General features: G+C 46.4%; 1 long non-coding RNA gene across 7 annotated transcripts; it reads left to right on the top strand.

The window, feature by feature from the left end:
* Positions 1-7736: 7736 nt before the first annotated feature.
* On the top strand, positions 7737-13144 carry LOC119322667. Of its 7 annotated transcripts, XR_005155798.1 has the most exons (10): positions 7738-8257; positions 8427-8616; positions 8762-8966; positions 9082-9117; positions 9229-9295; positions 9901-9963; positions 10448-10583; positions 11658-11884; positions 12567-12708; positions 12860-13144. It is a non-coding gene; the product is annotated as an uncharacterized LOC119322667 (long non-coding RNA). The 7 variants fall into 7 exon arrangements; XR_005155797.1 differs by having other exon boundaries at positions 7737-8257; positions 8762-9117; XR_005155796.1 differs by having other exon boundaries at positions 9082-9295.
* Positions 13145-13457: the final 313 nt, after the last annotated feature.

Genomic DNA, 13457 nt, shown 5'->3' on the forward strand with positions numbered 1-13457 from the left:
CCTTGGGGACTACACCCAGCGGGTGCACTCAGCGTGCCCCCGCTAACACGGAGTTTATTCAACACTCCCAGTGGGTAACCAATATAAATCCCGGAAAAGAAAAGTTTTTGGGAGCGTATCCAACAGAACAAACAGCAGTCGACTGACCTGGACATTGCTTTGGAGGGCAGAGCTGGCGTCATAGGCTGCTTGACTCGCATCCCGGATGGTCTTCAGCTGCTCCATCATGAGTCCCGCCTGGCGTATCGCCTCCTTCGCCGCACCAGCTTGGTCCTCTGGGACGTGGTGAGTCGTGAAGAGGGAAGGCTGCTGAGCACTCGTCAGTGGGGTCGCGAAGGTCACCGTGTGTCGAGTGGTGTTCTCTCCCTCCACAGTCAGAATCTCAGGCGCTGACGCATCCTGAGACACCTTGCCGGCAGGCGCTTTCCGACTCCTCCTGTGCTTCAGCGGCTCCTCATCCTCATCATCATCAGGCAGATCGATAACAGTGTTGGGTGGAGCTGCAGAGAAGTGTCAGGATCAGAGATCGCGAGTCAGTCGACTAAGTATGGTATTAAGAACACGGCACCTGGATTCGAAGTTGCGGCATCCTCCATCTCGTGGTCATCGGCCCGGGTCGAGGTCTCAGAAGTAGCAGCACTGCAGCTCCAAAGGGTCAGTCGACTAACATCAGTGTCGACCAGAGATAAAGTTCGCATAAGAATAAGAAAATATGAACAAGACTATTACCCTGAAATGGTGGGGATGGACACCTTCATCTTCGGCAGAAGCTTGGCCGGCTTCGATGAGGCCGCCCTGGGCTGCTTCGGCGCCTTTTCAGTCGGCGCCGGAGAGGTAGTCCGAGGGCGCTTGGTCGACTGGGCAGCGGTCGCTACCCCCTTACCACGTTCGGTCGAGGGGTCGTGGACAAGTTTCGACCGCCTTTCTGAGCGCGGTGGAACGACCTCCTCCTCCTCTTCTTCCTCGTCCTCGAGGTCATCTTCATCACCTTCATCATCATCATCGTCGTCGTCATCCCCTGCAGCATCCGAGTCCCATTCCTCCTCTCCCTGGCTCTCGCCCCCGCTCGCCTCACCTCCGCTCGCCTCGCCCCCGCTCGCCTCGCCTTCTTCAGTCGAAGTTTGTGCCCCATTGGGCATCGAGTACAGCTCGGTGAAGGCCTAGCAGTCGCCCAAACAACGATCAGTCGACCAGTCGACAGGATCGGCAAGAATGAATACAACAAAGACACGACGGAAAGCAGAGCAAGTGTACCTTGTTTGGGACGTTGTCGTGGTCGAGTGGAGGAATCCTTCTGGCTCCGCGCGGGTTGTCCCTGTTCCCGGTAACGGCTACCATCCACCTTTCCAGAGTGACATCATCGACTTCTTCTGGATGGACTCTGGTCTCGTCCGCGGGCCCACAGTACAACCACATGCAGTGGCTCCGGAACTGGAGAGGTTGGATGCGGCGCTTGAGGAAAACCTCCAAGAGGTCCATGCCTGTCACTCCGTCCCGAACCAGCTGCACCACTCGCTCCATCAACATCTTCACGTCGGCTTTCTCCTCCGGAATCAGCTTCAGAGGGGAGGGCTTGTTCACTCGGTCCATGGTAAATTGAGGGAGTCCACTCGACTGCCCTGGCGTCGACTGGACCTGGCAGTAGAACCAAGTCGACTGCCAGCCCCTGACGGACTCGGGAAAAGACATGGGCGGGAATGTGCTATTGTTCCTCACCTGAATCCCCAGGCCCCCACACATTTGGACGACTCGGGTCTTCTCGTCACCTGGGCTCGCCTTCTTCACGGTCTGAGAGCGACACGTGAAGATACGTTTGAACAAACCCCAGTGCGGTCGACAGCCCAAGAAACCCTCGCACATGGACACGAACGCAGCAAGGTAGGCAATGGAGTTTGGGGTAAAGTGGTGGAGCTGCGCTCCAAAGAAATTCAGGAAACCTCGGAAGAAAATGCTCGGTGGCAAGGAAAACCCCCGATCGACATGAGTGGCCAGGAGCACACACTCACCCTCTTCTGGCTGTGGCTGCCACTCCTTCCCCGGCAACCTCGCAGCTCCGTGAGGGATCAAGCCCTCGTCGGCCATGTCGAGGAGGTCCTTCTCCGTGATGGTCGACTGGATCCAGTCGCCTTGGACCCAGCCTTTCGGCAGGCGGGATCTGGACGAAGATCCTCGGCGGCTTGTGGATCTCCCCTTCGCCTTCTCCGATGCCGATGCCTTCTTGGCACGCTCCAGCGCCGCCGTCTTCTCCTTGGCCATGGTCGCCGGTGGGATGCACGAAGGAGAGCGGTGCGGAGGCGAGAGCAGGCACGCTGAGCAGGGAGGAAGGGAGCAGAGGGAAAGAGGGAGAATGCGGAGGCGCAGCACAGAAATCCTCGCCGGGCACATTTATAAGGTCCCTTCCGAGTGGCTGACGTGTGGGCCCGGTCGATCTAATCATATCTGTGAGCAGTTATGGAGACTGGATACGTGGCGAAAAAGGCGGCGCGGAGATCGAGGCGTCTACGCCCCGTCCCATCCGAACGCCGCGGTCCGCCCCGCTTCGCGCGCGCCCCCGAATTTCGCACCCCGCAGAATCCGCGAACAACAAATCTGCCTGTCAGACGCGGCGATTCCGGCGATCCGTCGCTCGGAGATCGACGAAGTTCGAAAGATCACTCGACGCAAAAATAGAATGGATCGAGTCGACCGAAGACGAATTGCTCCTTGTCAACGAAGAGATTCTTTGATCCAGAACAGCGCACAACTAGAGCGCAAAGGTTAATCGGAAACGACGTCAACTCCTCCTTTACTCGAAGCCTCAATCCATTCGGGGGCTAATGATGGGGTTATGTACCTAGGGTAGGGTCACGGACCTGTCCCAAGTAACTTACCCTAGGACATCCCTAGAAGAGGTCGCCTTCCAGTCGACCAACGAGGGTTCACTCGACCAACGAGGACACACTCGACTGGCCTGAAGGACTCGACCACGAAGACGCACTCGACCACCAGGAGGTCAAGAGGCACTCTGCACCGCAACGGCCTGTAATTAAGTAGACTTTATGATAGTAAAGACACTTTATGTGGGGCGTTACCAGTAACGCCCCAGACTTAACTCACCTTAAACCTTCTCCTACGTGGGCTGGCTGGGGTCCTGGCACACTCTATATAAGCCACCCCCCTCCACAGGCAGAAGGGTTCGGCACCTTGTAATCCATACATTCATAATCCACTCGACCGCCTCCGGGCTCCGAGACGTAGGGCTGTTACTTCCTCCGAGAAGGGCCTGAACTCGTACATCCTTTGTGCTTACAACCTCTCCATAGCTAGGACCTTGCCTCTCAATACCTACCCCCCACTCTACTGTCAGGCTTAGAACCACGACAGGGGCACCGCACACGGCTAAGGAATCGATCACGTGGATCAACTTGTGTCAACTTGTGTGTTTAGAGGTGCCCCTGCCTCAGTATATAAAGGAGCCAAGGGGGGAGGGTGCGCCGGCCAGGAGGAGGAGGCGCAGGAGGAGTCCTACTCCTACCAGGAGTAGGACTCCCCTCCAATCCTATTCCAACTAGGATTCCCAAGGGGGAAAGAGGGAGAGGGGTGGCCGGCCACCTCTCCTAGTCCTAATAGGACTAGGGGAAGGGGGGAGGCGCGCAGCCCCCTTGGGCTGCCCCTTTCTCCTTTCCACTAAGGCCCATGAAGGCCCATGTGGTTCCCGGGGGGTTCCGGTAACCTCCCGGTAATCCGGTAAAATCCCGATTTCACCCGGAACACTTCCGATGTCCAAACATAGGCTTCCAATATATCAATCTTTATGTCTCGACCATTTCGAGACTCCTCGTCATGTCCGTGATCACATCCGGGACTCCGAACAACCTTCGGTACATCAAAATGCATAAACTCATAATATAACTGTCATCGTAACCTTAAGCGTGCGGACCCTACGGGTTCGAGAACAATGTAGACATGACCGAGACATGTCTCTGGTCAATAACCAATAGCGGGACCTGGATGCCCATATTGGCTCCTACATATTCTACGAAGATCTTTATCGGTCAGACCGCATAACAACATACGTTGTTCCCTTTGTCATCGGTATGTTACTTGCCCGAGATTCGATCGTCGGTATCCAATACCTAGTTCAATCTCGTTACCGGCAAGTCTCTTTACTCATTCCGTAATACATCATCTCACAACTAACATATTAGTTGTAATGCTTGCAAGGCTTATGTGATGTGTATTACCGAGAGGTCCCAGAGATACCTCTCCGACAATCGGAGTGACAAATCCTAATCTCGAAATACGCCAACCCAACATCGACCATTGGAGACACCTGTAGTACTCCTTTATAATCACCCAGTTACGTTGTGACGTTTGGTAGTACCCAAAGTGTTCCTCCGGTAAACGGGAGTTGCATAATCTCATAGTCATAGGAACATGTATAAGTCATGAAGAAAGCAATAGCAACATACTAAACGATCGGGTGCTAAGCTAATGGAATGGGTCATGTCAATCAGATCATTCTACTAATGATGTGACCTCGTTAATCAAATAACAACTCATTGTTCATGGTTAGGAAACATAACCATCTTTGATTAACGAGCTAGTCAAGTAGAGGCATACTAGTGACACTTTGTTTGTCTATGTATTCACACATGTATTATGTTTCCGGTTAATACAATTCTAGCATGAATAATAAACATTTATCATGAAATAAGGAAATAAATAATAACTTTATTATTGTCTCTAGGGCATATTTCCTTCACCGGCCACCTCTCCTAGTCCTAATAGGACTAGGGGAAGGGGGGGCGCGCAGCCCATCTAGGGCAGCCCCTTCTCTTTTCCACTAAGGCCCACTATGGCCCAAATAGCTCCCGGGGGGTTCCGGTAACCCTCCCGGTATTCCGGTAAAATCCCGATTTCACCCGGAACACTTCCGATATCCAAATATAGGCTTCCAATATATCAATCTTTACGTCTCGACCATTTCGAGACTCCTCGTCATGTCCGTGATCACATCCGGGACTCCGAACAACCTTCGGTACATCAAAATGCATAAACTCATAATATAACTGTCATCGTAACCTTAAGCGTGCGGACCCTACGGGTTCGAGAACAATGTAGACATGACCGAGACACGTCTCTGGTCAATAACCAATAGCGGGACCTGGATGCCCATATTGGCTCCTACATATTCTACGAAGATCTTTATCGGTTAGACCGCATAACAACATACGTTGTTCCCTTTGTCATCGGTATGTTACTTGCCCGAGATTCGATCGTCGGTATCCAATACCTAGTTCAATCTCGTTACCGGCAAGTCTCTTTACTCGTTCCGTAATACATCATCTCACAACTAACATATTAGTTGTAATGCTTGCAAGGCTTATGTGATGTGTATTACCGAGAGGGCCCAGAGATACCTCTCCGACAATCGGAGTGACAAATCCTAATCTCGAAATACGCCAACCCAACATCGACCATTGGAGACACCTGTAGTACTCCTTTATAATCACCCAGTTACGTTGTGACGTTTGATAGTACCCAAAGTGTTCCTCCGGTAAACGGGAGTTGCATAATCTCATAGTCATAGGAACATGTATAAGTCATGAAGAAAGCAATAGCAACATACTAAACGATCGGGTGCTAAGCTAATGGAATGGGTCATGTCAATCAGATCATTCTACTAATGATGTGACCTCGTTAATCAAATAACAACTCTTTGTTCATGGTTAGGAAACATAACCATCTTTGATTAACGAGCTAGTCAAGTAGAGGCATACTAGTGACACTATGTTTGTCTATGTATTCACACATGTATTATGTTTCCGGTAAATACAATTCTAGCATGAATAATAAACATTTATCATGATTATAAGGAAATAAATAATAACTTTATTATTGCCTCTAGGGCATATTTCCTTCAGCCGACACCGTGAAGACGTCCTTCATCACGCCCTTTGGGGCATATTGCTACACCACCATGTCGTTCGGCCTGAAGAACGGCGGCGCCACCTTCCAGCGCTGCATGCAGAAATGCTTGCTGCCGCAACTCGGCTGCAACATCCACGTTTACGTGGACGACATTATGGTGAAGACCAAGCATCATGCTTTCTCTTGAGCATACATTGGTTTTCCCTTGAAGAGGAAAGGGTGAGGCAGCAAAGTAGCGTAAGTATTTCCCTCAGTTTTTGAGAACCAAGGTATCAATCCAGTAGGAGGCTACACGCAAATCCCTCGTCCCTACACAAACAAATAAGAACCTTGCAACCAATGCGATAAAGGGGTTGTCAATTCCTTCACGGCCACTTGCAAAAGTGAGATCTGATAGAGATAATAAGATAAATATTTTTTTGGTATTTTTATGATATAGATTGGAAAGTAAAGATTGTAGGATAAAGTAGATCGGAAACTTATATGATGGAAAGTAGACCCGGGGGCCATAGGTTTCACTAGTGGCTTCTCTCAAGATAGCATAAGTATTATGGTGGGTGAACAAATTACTGTCGAGCAATTGATAGAAAAGTGCATAGTTATGAGAATATCTAGGCATGATCATGTATCTAGGCATAATGTCCGCGACAAGTAGATCGAAACGATTCTGCATCTACTACTATTACTCCACACATCGACCACTATCCAGCATACATCTAGAGTATTAAGTTCATAGAACAGAGTAACGCATTAGGCAAGATGACATGATGTAGAGGGATAAACTCAAGCAATATGATATAAACCCCATATTTTTATCCTCGATGGCAACAATACAATACGTGCCTTGCTGCCCCTGCTGTCACTGGGAAAGGACACCGCAAGATTGAACCCAAAGCTAAGCACTTCTTCCATCGCAAGAAAGATCAATCTAGTAGGCCAAACCAAACTGATAATTCGAAGAGACTTGCAAAGATAATAAATCATACATAAAAGAATTCAGAGGATATTCAAATATTGTTCATAGATAATCTTAATCATAAACCCACAATTCATCGGATCTCGAGAAACACACCGCAAAAAGAATTACATCAAATAGATCTCCAAGAAGATCGAGGAGAACTTTGTATTGAGATCCAAAGAGAGAGAAGAAGCCATCTAGCTAATAACTATGGACCCGAAGGTCTAAGGTAAACTACTCACACTTCATCGGAGAGGCTATGGTGTTGATGTAGAAGCCCTCCATGATCGATTCCCTCTCCGGCGGAACGCCAAAAAAGGTCCCAAGATGGGATCTCACGGGTACAAAAGGTTGCGGCAGTGGAAATAGTGTTTCGTGTTTCTCTTGAAAGTTTTCAGGGTACGTGAGTATATATAAGAGAAAGAAATCGGTCAGGGGAGCCACGAGGGGCCCACGAGGGTGGGGGCACGCGTCATATGGTGCGCCACTACTATATAGCAGTGGCGCACCATGTGCAGGTGCACCATTAGTGTGGAATACACTAATGGCGCACCAGGCACATGGTGCGCCACTAGTAACAATTTATTTTATTTTATTTTTCCAAACATACTAATGGCGCATCATGGCTAACTAGTAATGGCGCACCGGCCACACAGTGCGCCACTACTGTTGTTTTTTTATTTTTTTTGCAAAACTACTAATGGCGCACCGTGGCATAGTGCACCATTACTAGTTTAGAATTTATATATAATATATATATAGGGCTGGACTATTCTGTTAGCGGTAACAGAATAATATTCGGTTACCCCTGCGCCCCTATATAGACGAGCGATCCACAAATGTCGAACGGCCCAAGCTTAAAACAAAAAATTGTCCCAAGCACGTCATCCCCAACCTCTCGGCCTTATCCTCCCACGGCGCCGCGACGCCTGCCGGACCTTGCACGGCGCCGCCCCCATCTCGCCCGACCTTCCACCGTGCCGCCCACCCGGCCTCCCACCGTGCCGCGCCGCCCCGCCCCACCAGGCCTCCCACCATGCCGCCCCGCACCGCCCGGCCTCCCATCGCGCGGCGTCGCCCCGCTCGGCCTTCCTCTGTGCCGCCCGGCCTCCTACCGCGTAGCGCCGCCCCGCCCGATCTCCCACTGCAACGCACCCTAACGCTACAGGTCTCACCCTCCCTCGGCTGCAGGTCGCGGCCTCCCGCGGATGCAGGTCGCGGATTCGACCTCGTCGCTGCACATAGGGACCGTGGCCTCCCCCGCGTGTGGTCGCCTCCGTCCTGCTTCAAGCCCGTTTCCAGTCGTCCATAGACTGATTGAACTGACGGGCTTGATCCCCTTCGACAATAGAAGCTTCACCAATGTTGCCCTTCAACAACGCAGCGGTCAGATGCTTTTCTCTCATTTTCTCCCGCCTCTGTAATTTCTTTTTGATTTTGGGGACTGAGTGAGTGCAATTCACCGAGGCATTCCATGTGCTGATGGGTTTTCTTGATTAACACAAATTCATGAACTATCATTTTTTTAATTGAACTGTTGCTACTCTTGATTCAGATCCGAGGGGAGAGGACAAAACTAAATGATTCAGTTCATCATTGGTATCCTTGTGAACAGTTCTGAAGATAGCTTTCAGAGACTAATTACAGTGATATTTCTCTCAAACTTTTTCTACAAATAGCCTGGGACTTCCACTGATTGTGCCACTGCTTCAGCGTCCACCATCAGTGGCACTGGCCGCCCTCTGGTATGTTGCTATACTACATCTCTGCATGTATTTTATTTGGGATGTAAGTCTTTCTGTACATCATGTTATGAGTAATGGAATAGGACGAGGTTGCTAGGAAGATTTTTAGTTCACCTTTAATATGATGTGCATTTCATCTTTGCAGAGCCAAATCTTGGCGCTCCCAGCCGCTGCTCATGAACCCCGCCTCCATCAGCTCCACTTCACCGGAGCCGCCAGTCCGCATGAGTAGGGGTAGCGTATCCCCCTACAGCAGCGTAATTCAGGTGCACCCAGCCGCTGCTCTTGAACCCCGCCTCCATCAGCTCCACTTCACTGGAGCCGTCAGTCCGCAGGTGTAGGGGTAGCAGGTTCACCCGACGTCCGACGCCTTCTTCCATCTCCAAAAATCTTGTTTTTTGAGTTCAGTTCTTCATCACATGTTTCACTAGCTAAAATTGCATGGTGTTCTGAAATTGCTTGCAGACCACTAGCTGAAATTGCTTGACAAACAGAGCAAAGGTTGTATCTTCGTCTACTGTTTTTCAGATATTCGTCATATGCATGAGCACGGCTATATTTGCTTGTTATGATCTAGTAGGCACCATTAACATTTGATATTCCTTCTGCAAGGCCCAAACCCACTATTGTGCAAGAAAAAGAAATCAAAGCCCCAACCATCAGCTGCTCGAATCATCTGGTAATTAATCAGCACTAAACATACGTGTCTAATCCAATATTGCGAAAGCAAGCTTGGAGTTGCCTGACTTATCTTGAGGTCTAGAACTGATAGTAAGACGGAGAAGAGATAATGCAACAAAAATGTTAGATAGGCAGGGGAAGTCCATTGTGCATTCTGATTTGTTGTAGCTCCTGACATCACGGTTTATGTGTGATGTAGGATTGATTTTTGTTTGGTTGTAATAGTAATATCCTAATTCTGTTCATGGAGGACGCTTGAGTGGGTTGTCTATTTGATGATTTTAGTTACTGCTCAACACCTCAGTCCATTAGTATAGCGAGAACTACACAAGATAAATAAGATAGGAGAGGATAAATATCATTGTGTGGTTCTTTTGCCCTTATATTGGATACAACTTTTATTTGATTTTCAGTTCACCTTTTGTGCTCTTTTCAGTTCATAAACCCTGATGAAATCCTGAATTATTATATGTGCACTCTACGTATTTGTTCTTATGCCTATGAAGAATTCTGCAATTGTGCTGCTATGCATCAGTTTAGGTCACCAAAAAAGCTGATTCTTTCTTTAATGGGCTTTATATGTACTTCGACATGCGCCATCAGCTTCTCCTGCTCCTCCTCCTCCTGGTATACACGAACTCCAGTTCGTCGAGAGGCTCCCTGGAGGTTCAAAACATTTCACTTCACCATTATATGTTTTTTTAGTTCATCTTATAAAAAGCAGAAAAAACTATCTGTCACAAGTTCAGGTATACATGCTGCACAAGTTCAAAAATGGGAAGAAACAAAGCTCAAACCAAGTTTAAAAATTGTTGCCTTAATAAATTAGTTGGTTTGGGTTAATTCATTGTTATGGACAGTACAAATGCATATTGTTGTGTAGTACATGTGTGTATTGTGATTGTCATTGTGATTTGGAGTTCACAAAAAGATAACAAAGGGTACATAAAAGAACCCAAAACATTCAGTAGTCGAACTATGTTGCTTCTGTGATTTTCCTTATGCAGAAAATCGAACGTTTGAACTATGTTTCACCTTTGAACTTAAACGTGTTTGTTCTTTGAGCTAAAATTCCTAGAGCTTTAGTCCAACTTTTGGTTGTTCTTGTACCTATTGTTCAGAAATCAATGGTGAAAAATTCTGATTGCAGCAATGGCATGCTCCAAGCCCGCCGAGACTGAATCATTCGACATCAATTCTCTGCACAGCGTGGCTCGACGTGCAACCTTCCGGCTCCTTCGTGTACGTCCAGACAAGATGCTATGGTGTACAATTTAATGCATGAAGTAAGCCCATCAATTCAGTTTCATTTTTCTAATTTTCTTTTGAACTTGTTGTCACTTAACTTTTACATGTATCTAGTTACGGTAGTACTAGCAAGATCAAGCTACTTCATTTTTTATGAAATTCTGGAACTCTTACATATCCGTACTGCTGCTTCTCCACTCGTATTTGCTATTTCTTCTTATGTGTGCACTAAACTTCTAACACTATTCATGATCAGCTTCTAGTTTTTGCTCTATTATGTGATTCACTTCTACAAAAAAAGGTTGGGTTATATAAATAGGAGAAAGATGTTTGCTTGCTTTCCAGCAATGAAATGGTTGGAAATATGTCGATGATGTAAATACAGATCTTGTCTTGTGTTGTTTGAAAATAAAATCACACAAGTACATGGTGGAAGTTTGTATCAGTTCGGAGAAAAAAGAAACAAAGTTCAAAAGTAAAAATTGTGAGTTCACCTTCCATAAAGTTTATAAGTGCAGAGATAGCACCTTGATGTAGTATGTAAATATGTTTTGCAAATTTGCAATTAAGGAATGGGTGTGTGTGTTGTAGTCTCTGGCTACAGAGTCGATATGTGTTTTTGTAGTGCTGGTAGTTGTAGTCTCCCGCGCTCTTTGTCATCGTCAAGGGAGCATGTGTGATGTCCTCAGTCCAACCCCATGGCATCAGGGTGGTCGAGTTCGTCGCGACCGGTTGTCCATGGCTGTCGGCTTCAACTTTGTTCCACCTAGGTGCTTCCACTTCTTTTTGGATGTTTTTTGTTTGAATCTGCATTTTGGTTATTAAATTCAGTACAACGAAACACATGAATCCCCAACGCGTACCAAATTACTGATTCTATTAAAAACGGTTAGTAGATTTCGCCGTTGGTTGGTCTACTTGTGTAAATCTGTCAGTTCATGACAAGTAACTTCAGATGCTAGAAATGTAGGATGTTTGTGTGAATCTTGCTTGTTTCAGAGAGAAAAAGAGTTTGTAGTTCCTTTGGGACTATAATACTTGTATCTGCAGTACTGGTTGGGAAATTTTGGTAGTTCATTTTGCTTATATCTGCATGTTGTCTCTTACTGCAGGACCCGACCCAACAAGTGTTGCCATGGCACGGCGCCTACTGGCAAAGGACCACCACCTCCCCGACGACGTGCCCAAACCCGCCGACGAGGCCCGCTGCCCCAACCCTCCTCCTTCCTCCTCGCATCGGGATGAGCAAGATCCAGCTGGCGCCTAAAGCCCATTCCACCATTGTACCTCCCCCTTCCCCTCGCTGCACTGACCGGTGTGACACAGCGCCGCCGCCAAGGTAAACTTATTTCCTCCCATCATCGCCCTGCATCTCCTAGAAGAGATGGTTGGTTCGATGACTTCTTCATCGGTATTTCGATTTAGGCTGTGACACCTGTGTTGCATAGTAGGTGTTTGCAATAATGCATGAGCCAAAGAAGCTTATTTTTTGTTGTTTTTATTTTCAGCTAAAATTAGAAAGAATTTCATTTTGGTTCCTCTGTGGTGCTTGAGATAAATTATAATCAGTTCATGTGCGTTCGCGCGAGAAGTTCCCTTATGAAAATTAAATCAAATAGTCTGTGCACAGTAAAAGGGAACATTTACAAAGAAAAATGTACTGAATGTACATTTATCATATTTTGTGAAGTTCTAGAAAAAGAAAAGGAAAAGTTCAAGCAAAACCAAAAAGTTGAAAAATAGGGCCGTTGTTGGTCGCCTAGGTCAGCTCATGTGCTACCATTGGAGGAGTTTAAAAAAATCATAACTAGTGCATTTCCATAAAATTCTGTAGTTTCGTGTGTGTGCTGCTACAAATATGAACAATTTTTTTCCAATCATACTAGTACTGATGCAATCACCTAAAATAAGTTGAAGAAATTTTTTGTAAGTTTGGTGCATGTGTTGCTACAAAAATCTATTGTATGTCTGTGTGTAGCTACTGTATGTCTTCTGAATCATGATGCATGATATTATTTCAGGAAAAATCATTTTCAGGTTATTGGTGCCGCTGGATAACTGTCATAGTTTGTCGCCAGCAAAGTCCTCGAACTTGGCCTACACCAGTAGTAGAACTTACTGGTTCTCCGTGACCTAAAGTTGAAAACAGACAAAAATTCTCAAGTAATGTAATCTGTAGCAAAGCACACGATTTTTTTTATCGAAATGTTGTAACTAGAGGACTATAACCACTACAGGATGCTAAAAAAGTATCAAACTGTACAAGTAGTGTTCCATTTATCTTTCTCTCATGCCTGCGCTTTTGATCTTATAGGAATTGAGGCTTCGCCAAGGAACAAGACTGGTAACTAGCGCAAAGGAGACTATGTCGAGAGGTGGCACTGCTAGACTTGCTGATGTGTCGTTATGGCATAAAAAGATGAAAAAAATGGCATCTTGTATGATTCCATAAGGTGTACGTAGTAAATCTTCCCATGTGGATCAGTACAACTTATGTACGGCCTTGAGTTCACAAATCTTATAGTAATCTTTGTAGTACTTTTCGTCACACTAAGTAAAGCAAGAGTAGCCCTTTTTTGTGAGCAACAATTCAAACGAATATGTTGTATCAGTTCTTATGATAGATAGAAGAAAGTTCACTAGCCAAAAGGTTAGAGAAGTCTACCTTATAATTTGCAATCTTAAAGATAATGATCAGTTTGAATAAAAAAATTGGTTTTTGCATTAAAAACAATGATCAGATCAAATTAAAAACAATGATCAGTTTGAATTAAAAAATTCTGAATTAAAAAAAATCTGAATTAAAAACAATGATCAATTTGAATTAAAAAATAAATGATCAGTTCGAACAAGAAACAATTGTCAGCTTGAATTAAAAACAAGAAAGAAAAAACCGTTTCTAATAAATAGAA

Source organism: Triticum dicoccoides, chromosome 6B, assembly GCF_002162155.2.
Source record: "Triticum dicoccoides isolate Atlit2015 ecotype Zavitan chromosome 6B, WEW_v2.0, whole genome shotgun sequence".
Classification (NCBI taxonomy): domain Eukaryota; kingdom Viridiplantae; phylum Streptophyta; class Magnoliopsida; order Poales; family Poaceae; genus Triticum; species Triticum dicoccoides.